This window comes from Neofelis nebulosa, chromosome 1 (assembly GCF_028018385.1).
Source record: "Neofelis nebulosa isolate mNeoNeb1 chromosome 1, mNeoNeb1.pri, whole genome shotgun sequence".
Classification (NCBI taxonomy): domain Eukaryota; kingdom Metazoa; phylum Chordata; class Mammalia; order Carnivora; family Felidae; genus Neofelis; species Neofelis nebulosa.
In genome coordinates, this window is record NC_080782.1 from 145,465,088 (window position 1) to 145,482,985 (window position 17,898).

Here is a 17,898-nt window from a genome sequence, read left to right on the forward strand (position 1 = left end):
GGAAGTTAGATGTGGTAAAATGCCACAGTGAAGCCTGTTCACACACTCTGACATGCTATTAATATAGGAAAAGGCTCTGCAAAATATTAAAGATAATGCTACGGGGAGCGGGGGGGACAGAGCTTTCAAACCAAGAGACAACGTAATAATTACAGATTTATGCTCTCCTGGAACACATCCCCCTGACTCTACATTTATTGCCATGGGAAAGTTTGTCTTGAATTATGCAAGGTCTTCAGAAAAGCACCCGTTGCATAAAATGTGACCACAACATACATGAGAATGTTTTATTCCTTGGGTCACCGAAGCCAAAAATGTATCCTGATGCATCCAACGTGATTTCTCCCCTTGGTTATGGAACTTGACCCCTCCCCTGGGTCGACTCCCCTTGTCCAGACTCCCTTTGTCCCCTGGGACCCCAAACATGACATTGCATGCATCAGACACACGATAACATGATCACCAGGCCATACCCACCGAGAGAATTGGTTTTTAATTAATTCTCTGTTTTTGTTAAAAATATATATATTTTTAAATATTTTTGAGAGAGAGAGAGCAGGGGTGGGGCAGAGGGAGAGGGAGACACAAAATCCGAGGCAGGTTCCAGGCACCAAGCTGTCAGCACAGAGCCCAATGAGGGGCTTGAACCACAGACAGAGAGATCATGACCTGAGCCGAACTCAGATGCTTAACTGACTGGGCTACCTGGATGCCCCTGTATTTATTTTTTTTTTAAGTCAGATTGATATTTTTTTGAGCCTTGGCTTTGAGCAAGGGCCTTGACCACTCGGCCAGATGGCTGTTTCACTTCTCAGTGCCTCAGTTTTCTGTCTTTACAAAGAGATCTGCCCTCAGCCTGACAGTCATTGCTCTGGGGGAGTTGTACGGAGAGGAAGACGGTACCCTTGAGGGTGAAGAGGGGCAGGGTCGCAGCTGTGTGACCCGAAGTGGAAGTGGGCATATAAGTCCATTCGCACTCTGGGGTGAGGGGTGAGGGGCCATCACAGGTGGGGCACAGCCCTCACGCAAGATCTTCTGCAAGGCTTCTCCAGCTGAGACATACGTAGGGTTGTATCTCAGGGGAGAGGGTGGAGTGTGCCCTGGGGTCTGTCTAGGAAGTAGCCAGTTGTAGCGATGAGCCGATGAGCTTGAGTATCAAGAGGTAACTATAGCGCGCCTGGGAGGCTCAATGGGTTAAGCCTCTGACTTCGGCTCGGGTCATGATCTCATAGTCCATGAGTTGGAGCCCCACGTCAGGCTGTGTGCTGACAGCTCAGAGCCTGGAGACTGCTTTGGATTCTGTGTCTCCCTCTCTTTCTGCCCCTCCCCTGCTCATGCTCTGTCTCTCAAAAATAAATAAATGTTAAAAAGAAAAAAAACTAAAAAAAAAAAAAAGAGGTAACCACAGATGGAGATCAGAGCTGGGGGAAATAGGGATTGAGACAGGTGGAGTGACAGGGTCCCCACATGCGACAGTCCTTTTGCTTCCTCCTGTGCAAACGCCTCTTTGGCCCTTACTCCAAAGGAAGCTCACAGAGGCACCAAGGGAGAAAGAAGTGTGGAGTTGAACCATCTGAAATTGCCATTTTCAGGCACCAACCAGTTGACTATTGGCAACAGCACACGTGATTGAACCTAAAATCACCCAGTGGAAATGGTGGGGAGGGAGGGTGCGAAACCCTCTCAGATTTGTCTGTGGCAGGAGCTAGGCAGGGGGAGGCTGAGCTTCGGAGGAGACCTCTGTCTGTGCCCCACCATGGGGGAGGTGGCACAGACTGGGGACTTCGGAAGTGACCCTGCTCCCTCCTAGTGGTGGATGCCGAAGACAGAGGGGTTATTTCCATGAGCTGCTTGCAAACGACCACTGCTGTCCTCACTCTGCCTTGTCAGGATTTGTTTTCAGATAATGTCTTCAGGGCAGGGTAGAGACAGTCTCCTAGTCTCCTGTGTATTCCTAGCAACTTGTCTGGGTTTCGGATACCCACTGGAGGCTCCAAGAAATGGTTACTGGATGGGGCACCTGGGTAGCTCAGTCAGTTACGTGTCTGACTTTGACTCAGGTCATGACCTCACGGTTCATGGGATTGAGTCCCATGTCGGGCTCTGTGCTGACAGCACAGCCTACTTGGGATTCTCTCTCCCACCCTCTCTCTCTGCTGCTCCCCTGCTCACGCTCTCTCTCAAAATAAATAAATAAACAAATGAATAAATAAACATTAAAAAAAAGTTAGAAATAGGATGGCAGTATTTCCTAAAATTATTGGATGACAAAATAGATTGTTTTCATGGCGCATCTCCCAGGACTAGTGATTCTCCCAGACTGTATTTTGGTCCTTCAGACAGAGGTTGGGCTGAAATATATATTTATGCATGAGCTATGATTAATAAACTAGATGTCAAGGTAGAAATGGGTAAAATACTGAGGAGGAGAAAAAACTCTTTCCAAAGACTTGAGAAGTATTTCAGAAACATCAAGTACGTGTAAATAATTGATATAATATCAGTCATAACTTAATTATTCATTGACATAAGTTCCCTAATGATATGGATGAAGAAAGACTGGATTAGCCTAGTTGAAGGTATATATTTGAAAATAATAGGACTACATAGCATCAAATATATTCTCAGTTTTCAATAATTCAAGCTAGTTCCACCATTTTCTTCCGTCCTTCAAGGTTTTAATGTGTCTATGTAATTTGCTAATTCACCTGAAAATATATGAAAGGCACAATGTTTGGTACCATGGGTCTACAAAGATGAATCAAAGGAATTTGTCTTCAAGTCCCTTTATGAAAAGAGGTGGTAAACCAGGAAGATTAGATTAAATGAATATTTTTCAAAGTAGAAAGGGGATAAGTCGGTATGTGAGAGACACAGACAAGTGCTAGGAGTTTCTGAGGGACAGAGAGATGTTGCCTTCCAGCTGCGGGAGGAGCGATGTCTTGGTGTCGGGCATTCTTTCAGGGAAGGCGGTCTGTGGGTGAGGAAGGCCATGGAAGGCAGGAGGAAAGAGCGTCCTCTAGTGGACACTATGGATTGTGTTTAGACGTGAGCACGTGTGTACGGTCAAGTAGCCAACATTAGCCAGTGCCAGTGGGTGTGTGAGAGGTAGAACTGACAGCTGGAAACCCACAGAATGGGTTTGTAAGGGCCTATAATGGAAAGTTCTGTGTGAAAAGAAATGATGTGTATTTCGGAAATGTGAAATCCTCAGCTCTGCTCTGTCTGCCTTGGTAGTACAATGATCCGCCAACCAATACCTGAGAGTCACCAAGGAGATCCTGGAAATGAGCACCAAGTGCTTTGCCCAGGGAATGAGGATGGAAAGGGCCCCTTGGGTTCGCACTATTTAAGATAATGTAGGGACAAAATAATGAAACCCGGTCGTTTCCGTGTGAGGACGCTGGGAAATGTCCCGGCAATAGCACCTCAGTCTCACTTAGGGTCATCGCTGACGGAATATGGCCATGAAGAGGTGGCTCTACACGAGTGGTATGTGAGCAAATAAAAACCAAACATGGCGCCTGGGCTTTCAACAGACTACAGCCAGGATTTCCACGATGACCAAACGCCTCCCCTGTGCTCTCATTTCTTGTTCCTATCAACCCCATACATTATATAATTCCCTTTTTATACCTTTTATAAGGAAGCTCAGGCTCAGAATGGTCTAAAAAAACTAAAAGATGCGAACTTGCAAGCCAGTGGCGGGGCTTTGATTTGAATCCAGGTCCTTCTGATTCCCAACACAGGGCTCCCCAGAAGTCACAGCCTTTACCTCATAGGTAAAGGGGCCAATTCCCCCCTTTCTCAGAATCTTGGAGGGTGTGTCTGTAAAGGAGGGTGTGAAGATGGGGAGGAGTATGCACATACCAGTACGAAGTCTACTCACATCCCAGGACCGTTTTGCAGCTCAAATGTGAAAGCATGTTTTCTTTTTAAAAAATGTTTCATTTATTGTTGAGAGAGAGAGAGAGAGAGAGAGAGAGAATGGGGGAGGGCAGAGAGAGAGAACACGAAGCAGGTTCTAGGCACTGAGCTGTCAGTACAGAGCCCGATGCCAGAACCCGATTCAGGGCTCGAACCCATGAACTGCGAGATCACGACCTGAGGTGAAGTTAGACGCTTAACCGACTGAGACACCCAGGTGCCCCAAAGCACGTTTTCAACACTGAGGTAAGGACTATATTAACAACCCCCATAGGGGTTAGAAAAAAAACAAAGCCCTGCAAAATAAGAGCTCTTCCTGGGGCGCCTGGGTGGCTCAGTCAGTTGAGCGTCCAACTTCAGCTCAGGTAATGATCTCGTGGTTCATGGGTTTGAGCCCCGCATCGGGTTTTGTGCTGACAGCTCAGATCATGGAGCCTGCTTCCGATTCTGTGTCTCCCTCTCCCTCTGCCCCTCCCCCACTCACACTCTGTCTCTGTCCCTGTCTCTCTGTCTTTCAAAAATAAATAAACATTAAAAAATTAAAAACAAAAGAGCTCTTCCTAAAAACTGCAGAATTGGCACAGCTGGGCCATAATGGGAGGGCTGTGCCTTTAAAGGGTGTGGTCAGTCAGCAGCTGGAAGGGTAGAGGGGAAACTTCTCAGGCCCTCCCCTTTTGCCTGAGGCCATCTTCAGGTCCTAAGTACGTGGGACTGGACTTAGCTGTCCTTCCCCTTGGCCATCAAGCATAGCATGTAAGCCCAGAGGCCAGGGCTAGGCCTGCAGAGGCCCTTCCCTGACTGCAGCTGCCAACGGCTGCCTGCACTGTGTCTGCCCTCACCGGCCAGGGCCCCGCACCCACGGCCAGGTGCTTGCCCTGATAGAGAGCTCAGAGCCAAAGCCACCACCAGTAATGCTGAGGGATTTGCTCTGGGGCCACGACATTGTCCTGCCACAGCAAAAGAAATGTATCCAGATGGACGCCAGGAAGCCTTCCGTTCTCTGCTGGCAGAGGGGGCCCATGTCTCCCCACCGTCTGCAGGATAAATCCATTCAAAGACCCCAGCTTCCAGGGCATAGGGGGACCCCCAGGCCAAACCCAGAGTGAGTGCTGCCAGATTTCTTTTTCAATTCATAAGTCTTGGTGGATCAGAGCCTGCCCTCTCAGCTTTGCTGAATCCTCTCTGGCAGGAGCTGTGCACAAAGCCACGGCCCAGGACAAGAGTCTAGGGCCAGCAGAGAAGGTGCCACGTACCTAGCAAATGACAAACTTTTGGTTTGAATTTCCAGTGTAAGGAAATATTGATGGAGGGTGGCCATCACCCATTGATGGAGGGTGGAGCCTGGGTCGCTCAGTCAGTTAAGCCTCCGACTTTGGCTCAGGTCATGATCTCACGGTTCATGAGTTCGAACCTTGCCTCGGACTGTATGCTGACAGCTCGAAGCCTGGAGCCTGCTTTGGATTCTGTGTCTCCTTCTCTCTCTGCCCCCCCCCCCCCACCCATGCTCTCTCTCTCTCAAAAATTAACATTAAAAATTTAAAAAGAAAAGAAAAGAAATATTGGTGGAAGGGAGGGAGGAGTTGTCTCTACCTTATCCTGAAAATGGCCTCTGCCTTCCTCTTGGCTTGCAGGTGGATAATAGCTCTTCAGGGCTTTGGGCTGCCTTCCAATGAAAGTTCCAATCCTTCCAATGAAAGTTCCAATCTGAAATTTTTCTTGGGCTCCAGACTCCCAACAGGCCTTTGGCTGAATGTCAGTGGGTCTGTGAACTTGAACTTGTCTGCATCTAGTCTATACTGCACATGGCAGGAAGAGTCCCTATTGGTTCCCAACCAGCCTCTATTGGGATGCTACAGGGCCCGGAGCCTCCTTGTGTCTTAAGACATTCATGATCACATAAGGACTGTTGCTGTAGGAAGATAAGACTCCTCTGTTCTTCCTCTCTGAGAACCGGGACCCTTTGTTCCCAGACTTCCATGAGTGGTTTCGTCTGCCTAGAGCATGAGTGGCAGACAGGGTCCAAGGTGTGGCTCTGGAATTAGTACTTAGATTTGCAGAAACTTGGCCTCAGCCTCATCCTTCCCAGCCCTGCTTCTCCCTCAATAAAGCAAGTTTCTTTCTTTCTTTTAAAGTTTATTTATTTATTTTTCAGAGAGAGAGAGTGAGCACATAAACAGGGAAGGAGTGACACAGAACCTGAAGCAGGCTCTAGGTCCTGAGCCGCCAGCCCAGTCGGGCTCAAACCCACAAACTGCAAGATCATGACCTGATTCGAAGTCCGACACTTCACCGACTGAGCCACCCAGGCGCCCCCAAGAGAGCAGGTTTCTAGAACCATGGAAACTGATACTCAGTTACCACTGGATGCCCGCAGGGGACCTGGTGCGGGCAGAGTGCAATCTGCAGAGAGACTCCAAAGCCTCTCTGGCTCTGCAAGCTGACTAGCCCCAGGAAAAGAATGTTAACAGCTCGCCCTGAGCTGAGCGAGCTACAGAATCCTGTCTTGAAAGGAAGAATACCACCTGGAGGTAAACAAGAACTAACAGAAGGGGCTGGGCAGCAGCCCCCGCTAGCCAGAAGAAACAAGGCAACAGGCGGAATCCAGGATGGTAAAGAGCTAGCTGAAAACATCCCAAGGAAGTGTCTAGATGCTACATATTTCCAGTGCAAGAACACAAGCAACAGCAACCACACAAACAGTTTCAGAAGCCAGGGGCGGTGGTGCAGGCAACAAATGCGAAAGTCACCTGGCCAGGGAGCGCCTCTCCTCTCTGCAGAAGTCCTGAGGTCTGGCAAAACCAGTGGGGCGAGGGGAGGAGGGCACTGGATGCTGGGCTCCTGTGAAAGCCCAGAGACCCCTCAGCATCCGGGCTGTGTGGCCCCTCCACTTGGGAATGCAAACCTGGAAGAGCCTGGCTCCTAAGAAAAGGCTCAGGTCCATGCCCTTAGCACAGAGCTCAGGAAAGCCAGTCTTCTCCCTCCTAGCACAGCATCCTCCCTCCTGGGCAGTTCAGCGCATCCTCACTGTGGCCGGTCGGTTGTTTGTCCACTGCTTCTGCGGAGCAAAGGGGAAGTGTAGGAAACAACATCTTCCACCAGTTGCCCTTCTCTTTTTAACAGTGCACCTTGCTCCCAGCTCCATCTCAAGGGGGGTGTGGGGAGTGGGGCAGCAGAGGCCCTCCTGACCTTGATCAGCCTGGCAATCTGACGGGCATGGGTAGTGCCAGAGAGGCCAAGCGGAGGCAGAAGCAAACAGGAGAGCAAACTCTCTTGTTGCCATCAGACAACGGGAGTCCGAAGCCATCACCGTCGGATAGGCTGATCTTTCAAGAGAGGCAGGACATCTGCATCTGTATATGAAATGTCCCGTTTACAAAGGTGGGTTGAAATGTTCAGACAGTAGTTTTTGGTGGGGCAGGCTCCGCCAGGCGCCTACGCCGCTCCATCTCTCCCGTGGGTAGGTAAGTGCTCCTGCAAGGGCACCACGCGGCCAGCCCTGGGCTGCCCTGCTCCCTCCAAGCCCACCGGGCAATGCCCCAGAGCCTGGCAGGGCACTGCCTTACTGCCATCCAGAGCAGCCTCCTCTAGAAGAAGAGGTTTCCTCTTTCTGGAAAGTGCAATCTGCCAATCTGAGCAAATAATTCTGGCCCTTCCGCGGGCACCGTTTCTAGTCTGGAACAAGGCACCCATCCTTGTCCTCTGTGGAATCTGAAACACGAGTTGGTGGGATGGCGCCCACCGTTGCCTCATGTGGCCACAGGGGAAGAATGATAGCCTTTGGGCATTTGGAGCTCCTCTGAAAACAACGAACTGTTAAGAGTTTCGCCAAAGAATTACTGTACCGAAGTAATAGTTATTGACATCATTGCAAAGCCTCAGTCCTGTTCTGCCTTGTGTCTGTGAAATACCAGAGACACCGACTCTTCCCCATTGTATGGACTGAAGCTGAAGATTGAAAAGGTTAAGATTGGTCAGCGCCTGGGGCACCCAGGCAGCTCAGTCAGCTGAACATCTGACTTTGGCTCAGGTCATGATCTCAAGGGTGGTGGGATGGAAACCCGCACGGAGCTCTCTGCTCTCAGTGCAGAGCCTGCTTCAGATCCTCTGTCCTACCCCCCACCTTCTCTCTCTGCCCCTCTCCCATCATGCTGTCTCCCTCAAAGATAAATAAAACACTAAAAAAAAAAGACTGCTCAGAGCCCCCATCTGCAGAATCAGACTTAGGATTTGGACCTCAGGGGTGGGGACCTCCTTCTAAAGTCCCTACTTGAGGCCACCTCCAGTCCTCCAAACTCTGTAGAGATTCCACTTTTCAAAAAAAAATTTTTTTAATGTTTATTTTTGAGACAGAGAGACAGAACACAAGCAGGGGAGGGGCAGAGGGAGAGGGGGACACAGAATCCGAAGCAGGCTCCAGGTTCCCAGCTGTCAGCACAGAGCCCAGAGCAGGGCTTGAACCCACAAACCACAAGATCATGACCTGAGCCAAAGTGGGATGCTCAACCGACTGAGCCACCCAGGTGCCCCTAGAGATTCCTCTTTTATTCCAGGGTAGGGACCTTCTTTCACCTTTTCCTCTTCTTTCCTTCCTCCCCTCACCCCTTCTCAGGAAGTGAGAGCCAAAAGTCAAAGGCTTCATTTTCATAATAAGCCACCACAGTTTTGCACTCCAGAAGGGGTCCATATCAGCAAGAGAAAGGGTTATTTTGCTACTGGATTATTTATTCCCCTGGGAACCCCATGAGGGCTCCTACCTGGTGAAATGGCAAACTATCTGGCAAGAGACCACACCTATAGCACATCCCAAGTATTACAGACAAACACAGAGTTACCCAGTCTCATATGATTCCTTGGGAAACACACACAATATGGAGCTAAACTGGATAGTAAATAGAACAGCATATTCAACCGCCTCTATGAATGTATCATTCTCTGGTTTACCAGGGTACCATGTATCCCCACTTACACAGAGGGGAAAGTCCATCATTATTGGTGACCTTCAATATTTTTATGAATTCTAGTGTTGCTTTTAAGCACAGAAATATTGCTCATGGTCTTTCTTAATCAATCAGCCAATCATTAACAACTCGTCATCTCTGCCCCAGTCTTTAAAGAACATTTAGAAGGAGAATTAGAAATACTGGGTCCTTCATTGATCAATGGAATATGTATAGGCATACATGTATCTATACATATATACTAATAATACAAAAGAATATCAAGTTAAACTGCTAAATGTGTAGAGACATCAAGTTCTTCAAGAGTTCAAAGAAAGGGTCAAGGGATTGCAATGAAAGAGAAATCAGGGGAGCTTCCTGGAGTTGGTGATGTCTGAACTACAACTTGAGAAACAGGAATAATTTCCCTGGAGCTTTAGGGGCAGGAATGACCTTGCTTTAGTTGATGGAAGAAATGAAATTCTGATTGGGTGGCTGTGGGGCAGCAGAACCCAGTAAACAACACGGATAACACTTTGGATAACGTGATGGGGAAATATCTGGCTTTTTAGTTCAGCGTGTGTTTGAACGGAGTTGAACAAAATCGATTTGTTAGTGGTACTTAGCAGAATACACAGGTGTCAGAAAGGGCAGCCAATGCTGGGGCGCCTGACTTAGTTGGCTGAGCAGTTGAGCGTCCGACTCTTGATTTTCGCTCAGGTCATGATCCCCCGGTTTGTGAGATGGAGCCCCATGTCAGGCTCTGCGCTGATAGGTTGGAGCCTGCTTGTGATTCTCTCTCTCTGCCCCTCCCTCGCTTGCACTCTCTCTCTCTCTCTCAAAATAAATAAACTTAAAAAATTGACAGTAACAACAAAAAAAGACAGGGCAGCCAATGCTAAGCACTAGGGTGGGCAACTAATGTCTATTAAGAAGAAAGGAATCTTATCAATCGATAGGAAAATAACCAATATCTTTTTTGCAAAAGTGGGCAAAGGACAATATTAAGCATGATGCAAAAGAAGGACACGCACAGCTGGTAAGAACAGCTGCTTATATTTGGCACGACATGCAAACCTTCAATTCAGCAAGGAAGTCTGCCTTTTAACACGTAGCCTCAAGAAAGAATTCAGAATTTGAACAAAATCCTGTGCAAGGATTTTCAGTACCTCAAGCTTATCGTGGTCAAAAACTAAAATAACTTAAGTGGAGAGTCAGCGACAATGTATAAGAAATGTGTTTTTTGATTTTGAGGGTTGGTTGCGATATATTAGCAAATTTTCTAGAAGGCATCAAGCAGATCACGCGACCCTGTGCGGTGTGTATGCCATTTGTGCATAAAAGTAAAAACAAACAAAACTATCCAACCTAAATACGCACACACACACACACACACAAATATACACACACACATGCATAGATATTCATCCGTATTTGTTTTTCTTTCCATCTATATGTATATATAGGGATACCTGCACACACATATGCATATATACATAGATGTCTATATGCCTAGATGTTAATACTCCTTATTTCTAAGTAGTAGGATTATATGTAACGTCTATTGCCTTCTTCTGCATATGCTTTATGTTTGTTTTATAATTGTTTTCCACAACAAGCATCTTTTTCTCCTTTAATTTAAAAAGAAGGAAGCTCAGAGAGCCCTGTGCAGCTCCAGCATGGCACCAGCCTAATTGCCATCGCGCAGCAGTCCCTGCCTCGCCCTCGTCCGCAAGGTCAATGCCAAGCACAGGGAGCAGCGGCAGAGGACTCACATCCACGACCTCTGCCTGCTGGGTCAGGGTCATTGCAATGAAGCTTTGGGGAACAATAAAATGGTTCCTTGTGAGAAACGAATATGGTTTCAATAAACAAAAAGGACACTGAGGAAGATGTATTTTGTACACCAAGGCTGCCATAAAGAAGAAAAGCCCCAGGAAGAACTTTCTCGGTGTAGTTGGTGGAGAGACTGGAATTTGATCTTGTTGCAGGAGAAAAGGGTACAGGGGCAGCAAAGGTCACGCGCCCTGGTGGGGTTCCAGTGCAAGGCGGTGACACAGCTCACCAGAGGCATTATAGACTATCCAAGATCGGCCGGGTCCTCCACACAATCCCCAGCGGAGCTACCAAAGCGATGAGAGTAGGGTGAAAAGAGAGGGGATGGCTCTTGGAGGGCTCCCCAAGATCAGGGCCAACAGTCCCGGCACTCCCATACTGCGCGTAGGCTCCCAGCTTCCTGCTGAGCACAGACTGTGGGCATGGACCCCAGGATCCCAGCCCTTCTGTTGGGGGAGAAAAGGTGGAGGGGGCTGACAAGCGGGGTGCAGGAGAAGAAGGTAGGCCATAAAGACAGAATGTGTATCGGGGTTATAGACCATGACTTCCCAGGGGTCCCTTCTTATCAAAGACGGCCTAGAGAGGATGGCAATGAAGAAGGCAAGGGGAATCAAGGAGATGAGACCCAAGGTCAGCAGGTCCCTCAAGGTTAGTACCCACAAAACTTCAATTTCCCACACAGAGGCTCAGAAAACTGGAAACCGCTGGATAGCACAGAGACCAAAGCAGCGGACCCACCGGCTGAGACTTTGCTCCAGCATGAGCAGTGCAGGGCTGAGTAAATGCTCACTGACCGTCTCTACCACCGGCTGGTTGAGGCATCCAACAAGAACGAATATGAAATTCCAGCAATAAGAAATGAACAAAAGATTGGAGCTGAGGGCCTCAAGTGCTTGCTTTTTGCCCATTGATCAGATACCCAAACTATCTGCATTAGCTATGCAGGATGGGGTTTCTATTATTTTTACCTAATCTCTTTTTGGTCATGACAAATGTGTGTGTGTGTGCATGCGTGCATGTGTGTTTTAAAACCTGGTTTTTCTCAACACACCTTTAGAGGTTTTTTTCCTATGTGGTCAAATTGAAATTTCTAGGAACCTCATTTTTAATCTATAATAGTTTCCGACTTGCTTTTTCAAAAGGATCAACAAACAGCAAACACTTGTTAATAAAGATCTTAAAGGTACAACTTCTTTGTTTTCTAAATTTATTTATTTATTTTGAGAGAGAGAGAGAGAGTCAGGGAAGGGCAGAGAGAGAGAGAGAGAGAGAGAGAGAGAGAGAATCCCAGGTAGGCTCCACGCTGCCAGCACAGAGCCCAAGCGGTACCTTGAAGCGTCGAACCATGAGGTCATGACCTAAGCCAAAATCAAGAGTCTGATGATCAACCTACTGAGCCACCCAGGTGCCTCAATAAAGACCTTAAATAATAAATAAATAACTTTAGGGGCACCTGGGTAGCTCAGTTGGTTAAGTGTCTGACTTCAGCTCAGGTCATAATCTCATGGTTCGTGGGTTTGAGCCCTGTGTTGGGCTCTGTGCATACAGCTAAGAACATGGAGCCTGCTTCAGATTCTGTGTCTCCCTCTGTCTCTGACCCTTCCCCACTTGTGCTCTGTCTCTCTCTCTCTCTCTCTCTCAAAAATAAATAAACATTAAAAAAATTTTTTTAAATAAATAACTTTAAAACTGTAAAGGTCAGATTCTTCTGTTAGAGCCCCAGTTAGTAGGATGGACAGTGCAGTGGTAATTTATTATGGTAGAGAATGTCCTGAGGAACCAGGCAATTCTGAGAGAAGCATCCTAAGGTTTACAGCCCAGAGCCCAGCATCCTTGTGGCTTAGCAGAGGGAAATGTTGCTTGCCTTCCCGAAGTTGTACTTCCCAGCGTGTATTTCAAAGAGCAACAATCAGAGGTGGCAAGAGGAGAGGACACGAAACTTCAGTGACAACCCGGAGGCCCAAAAGGGAAATAGTGGCAACAGGGCAGAACACCCAGCCTTGGAGGCTGCCGTTTTGCACATAGTGCCCTGGAGAGCCAAATCATACACTCACAAGTGGCTTCCACATTCTGAAAACGTTGAGGCATGAATCCACATTCCAGAAGGGAGATGTCTGTTCCAAGAATCACCCTCAAATAAGGCAGAGGCATTTCAATTCAGCTCAGCAAGCTGCCGAGTGCCCTCTACTCGAGTGCCTCTACTCTGAAAAGCAAGACTCTTTCCCTCCTTTCCTCCCTCTCCTAGAAGTAACAAGGCCCACAACGAAGATATCATCCTCTTATGAAGCATTTCTTCTATCAAATCACTCACTCTTCACAACAGCATCATCATGTAGATGGGGATTATTATACCCATTCTACAGATGGGGAAACTGAGTATTATTATACCCATTCTACAGACTTTGGGGCACAGCCAGGACTTGACCCCAATGTACTAACTGCCTCCTCCCTAGGTGACTTTTTGGGGCATTTACCAAACAGAACTCATTCAAAGGCAGGCGTTTGTACCAAATGAGACACCACAGTGTTTGATATTTAAGCGAAGGTTAGGGCGCGATCATGCAGATGTTGTTTACCATCGTGCCTCGTTACACAATCAAATTAAAGTTGCTGACACACTGAACTGCGAGCCCAATGTTGTGTTTTGTTTTTGTTTTGTTCTGTTAATCCCACAATGGAATTGCTGATCCACTAATCAACCTTCAGCATGGCCTTTCCTCCTTGGGAGGGCCCCCCGCCGCCCGTGGAAGGAGGAAACACACTCCTTTGGAGGAAGCTGACCCAGCCCGGCTCTGGTTGAACTCCTGGGCCATGGATCTCTGCTCTGTCACCTCTCCCCAGTAGGGCCCTGAGACAGACTGTGTTCGCCAAGGGAGGAAGAGAGGGCACGGGTGATTTCCTCCTTCATTTTGCTTGCTCTCTCTCTCTCTCTCTCTCTCTTAGAAAGGCTGCCGCCTGCTTGCCCAATACTCCCTGGAAACCTCTTCCCTGGGATTTGAAACAGACTGCTACTTTAAAAATTTTTTTTTGTTTTTTAGTGCTTATTTTTATTTATTTTTGAGAGAGACAGAGCACGACCTGGGAGTAGCAAGAGAGAGGGAGACACAGAATCCGAAGCAGGCTCCAGGCTCTGAGGTGTCAGCACAGAGGCTAACGCGGGATTCAAATCCACAGACCACGAGATCATGACCCAAGTGGACGTTGGGCGCTTATTCGACTGAGCCACCCAGGCACCCCCAGACTGCTGCTTTTAAAGTACAAGCTGCAATCTTCAAAACTGCAATCTTTTTTGCACTGAAAAATAAACCTGAGAGGACAAAAGACTCTTCTTGAGGAGCGGGGGTCCCCCGGGTGGTGCCTCCAGCCTGGGCAGGGACCCCCTTGGTTTAGGGAACAGTGTAGACAGCCTTTCAATTTAATGGTTTCCAATAGGCAATAATACATTTGCAAAGTTCAGAGACAAGAATAATAGAAGAGAGACTACAAGGGGAAATCTTTTTAACTTATATTTATTTTTTTAAGTTTATTTTTCTTGAGAGAGAGAAAGCACGAGTGGGGGAGTGGCAGGGGAAGAGGGAAAGAGAGAGAGAGGGAGAGAGGGCGAATCCCAAGCAAGTTCTGTGCTGTCAGCACAGAGCCCCATGTGAGGCTCCAACTTACGACCTGAGCCTAAGCCAAGGGTCAGATGCTTAACTGACTGAGTCACCCAGAATGCCTCTAACTTACATTTATTTTTTTTAAGTCGTAAGTCATCTTTCAACCCCGGGGGGTGCTCAGACTCACTACCCCCAAGACCAAGAGCCTCACACTCTACCCACTGAACCAGCCAGGCACCCCTATGTGGGGCAATCTTGATCACACCTTTGTGCCCATCTCCCCATCGGCTCCCTTCCTTATAGGCAACTAGTGTTCTCAGTTTCTTAAGTAGCCTTCCAATTTGTTTCATAATATATTTTCTCACTTTCTTATCGAAGAGGCTTCCTCAGTTGGGGTGATACCACCCCCAAGGGGGTGAAAATTGATTTTGGGAAGTGAAAAGTTCTTCCCTTTTTTATGTGTAAATCACAAATATACATTAGACACGCCGCATATAGACAGATATACATGATATCAACATTTCACGGGGGAGGGATGTCTTTAAAGGTTTCTTGGGGGGGGGGTGATGATGATGAAAAATTTGAGAAACACTGTTCTAGAAAGCAGTATAGGATACAAACTGTCCTATACCTTGCTTCTTTCCGTTTACAATATGTCCTAGAGATCTTTCTGTATCAGTTCATGCAGATTTGCCATTTTTTTTTATAGTGGCATGGTATTCCATTTTGTGGTGGACCATTATGTGTCTTACCTGTTCCCTATTCGTAAATACTTGATTTTACTCTTTGGCTACTGTAATGCCATAGTGAACAGCCTTCTGCACACATGGAACACACACACAGGTCTATCTGTATATCATAGATGCCTGGAAAGTGGGTTTGCTAGGTCTAAGGCTCGAGTCCTTTAAAATGTAGGCTGATATGCCAGATGCCCTCCCTGCCCTGCCACCCCCCCGCCCCCCATTTTGCACTGAGTCTGTCATCCAATAAGAAACAGGTTGGTTGCTCTTTAAATGGCTGTCTGATGCCCCCTGAGGATTATGTTAGGGGCTAGGAGCAAGGTGGTCCTAGGGGCTCTGGGGGCTCCTCTAGGCTGTGTGGTGTGCCTCAGCTAAGCAGAAAGTGGGTCCTCTGTGATAGTACTCAGGGTATTCAGGCAAGGAAGGGGCCTCTTACCCTCCCCCCTAGTTGGATGAAGAGCTTTAGGGTCTTCAGAGGGAATATTGCATGGGATGACCTCAGGCCGTGGCATGGGATTTGGCACCCCTGCCTCATAATCTACAGCCTCCAGTTTGTGGGAGGGCAGCTCCCGGTACAAACTGAGCACACCTCAACCTTGACTTTCCAGCCTGGGAGCCAAGGCCTGGCCAAGGGCGGTTCGCTCTGCATGGAACATTCAGGGTGCCACGCAGCTCAGTTCCTGACACAATTCCCTTCCCACTGTCCCGCGCAGGGAGGGAAATCAAGGGGGAGCGGCCTCCTCTTCCCCGGAAATCTCGGGAAGGAGCCTCCCCCACTGTGCAGGCGCAAGGCAGGTGCGTGGCCTTCTCTGCAGCTCCGCTCCTGCTGTGATCTGGACTGAAATTTTAATTGCTCACAAGACATTCGTGCTTAACACCTCAGCCGACTCCGCAAAGATTTTATTTGGCCTTAAATGATTTAAACCACTGTAATCATATTTGCTTTCAACAGAAAACTGCCGTATTTACTGGTTTGAAAGGGACTCAATGAAGCCCCTGGGGTGGCTCACCACTGCTTTGGGGTCTACTTGCATCTGCCCCTCCCCAGACAGACATCCCTGCGGGCTGGGGGCAGGGTTCGCACTAGGTTTTTCTCGTGCTTATAAACCGAGGTCAACTACATCACAAAATACAGAAATTTACACTGCCTTACAATCATGTCTAAGCTATCACTGGGCAGGATTTTGACGCCGTCATTTATTCAAGACACCCTCTCCTTCCTGGACCAGTCAGATCTCTGAGCCTACCTGGTCTTTCCCGCTTAGTTCTGCAAGCAACTGGGGACTCCCACTCTGCTCAGAGAAGGCTTTTAGGTCCAGGGGATGAATTTAAATAAAGAAAGAAACATCTGCTGTAAACACGACTTCAAGGACAGAGTGGGCACTGTGGTTCTCCATGCCTCTGCGTCTTCTCTCCGTGAAGCTGAGCACAGTAAAGCTCCGAGCCAGAAGGGACATGAGAAAAGTGTCAAACAATATCAATCGTGAATCGTAAGTCACAGTTCTATTTGCTCTGCCACAGTGTAAAAATTGCGAGTTTTTCATTAAGAAAGAAAAGAAGAGCTGTGAATGCTTCCTATCACTTGGCTGCCATGATACTCTCATCATCCACACCCACCTGGCTGGTGCACCTTCTCTCTCCCAGAAGACAGGCCTTCCCCAGGGCCAACACTTACATACCTTGTCTTCCCTGGGTGCACATGTTCCTCGCCCTCCCTCGGGTGACGGATATTTTGGATGGGATCCACGGTTGTCTCATTCATGGTTAACAACAGTGGGAAAAGGTGTTGAAATTGAAATCTCTCCTTTTTCTCCTTGGTAATTAATTCATATTCTCTCTCTCTCTCTCTCTCTCTCTCTCTCTCTCTCCCCCCTCTTTCCCATCCCCATATTTTTTCTCACCTGCTCAAGAATTCCAAAGAGAGCTAGAACAGGAACAAGCAGAACCCAGGCTTAGCAGAAACAACCAGGTCCTTTTACAAATGATCTTCAGAACTATGGACAGCAATACTTGTGTGGAGACAACTCCCAAAATTTGAGGGGTCATACCAGGTCTATGACAAAAATTCCATGGCTTCTCCAAAGCCCTCCCAGACCTGGGGGTGTGTATGAATCACTAACTTCTACTTCTAGGACCCACATCTGGCCTCAGTGGGCCCGTCTCTACATGGTGGGTCAAACAGTATTGCCAGATGCCAGGCACTATGAGAGAGAGACCTAGGCCAGCAGTGATTTATTATTTATCTATTGCTAGAAGTCTTGACTTGAACTATGGACTCACAGAGGGTCAGGACTGGCTTTATGCCACCTCCACACAATGCCACCAAGAGGGTTTCTATACTGCCTCTGGGCAGTGATGAGATGGCAAGGTGAGATAGAAAGGATGATCATCTGATGTATTATATTTAAGAGGTGTGTTAATAATATCATTTAAAGTCTATATCAGTTTTATCAAGTCTCCTGTAACTCAACTAATGGAGGAAAATGAGACCAGCTTGTAAGGAACGCGAGTCTTATTTATTCATTGGACATCTATTTATTTATAAATAAATGTGCATCGATACGCAAAGTAAATAAACATGTATCAATATGTAAAACACTGTGGTAGAGTAGAAAGTTAGACAAGATGGACCCCTGCCATCAGGAAACTTAAAGGAAAAAATAATAATAAATCATATTAATAAACACAACCAACTTTGCTGGGCCTTGCTAGTCCCAGTTCTACACACTCAGCAGAGATTTGCTCATTTAATTTGTACAACAGTCATACGTGATAGTTAGTTATTATCCTCATCTTACAAACTGGTACATAGACAGGTTAAATAATTTGCCCCAAGTCACACAGTGAATACGTAAGCCCAGC

The 17,898-nt window shown here is 47.5% G+C and overlaps 1 pseudogene; it reads left to right on the top strand.

The window, feature by feature from the left end:
• Positions 1 to 10,604: 10,604 nt before the first annotated feature.
• LOC131519945 (Y-box-binding protein 1-like) lies at positions 10,605 to 11,482 on the top strand (annotated as a pseudogene).
• The last annotated feature ends 6,416 nt before the right edge of the window (positions 11,483 to 17,898 follow it).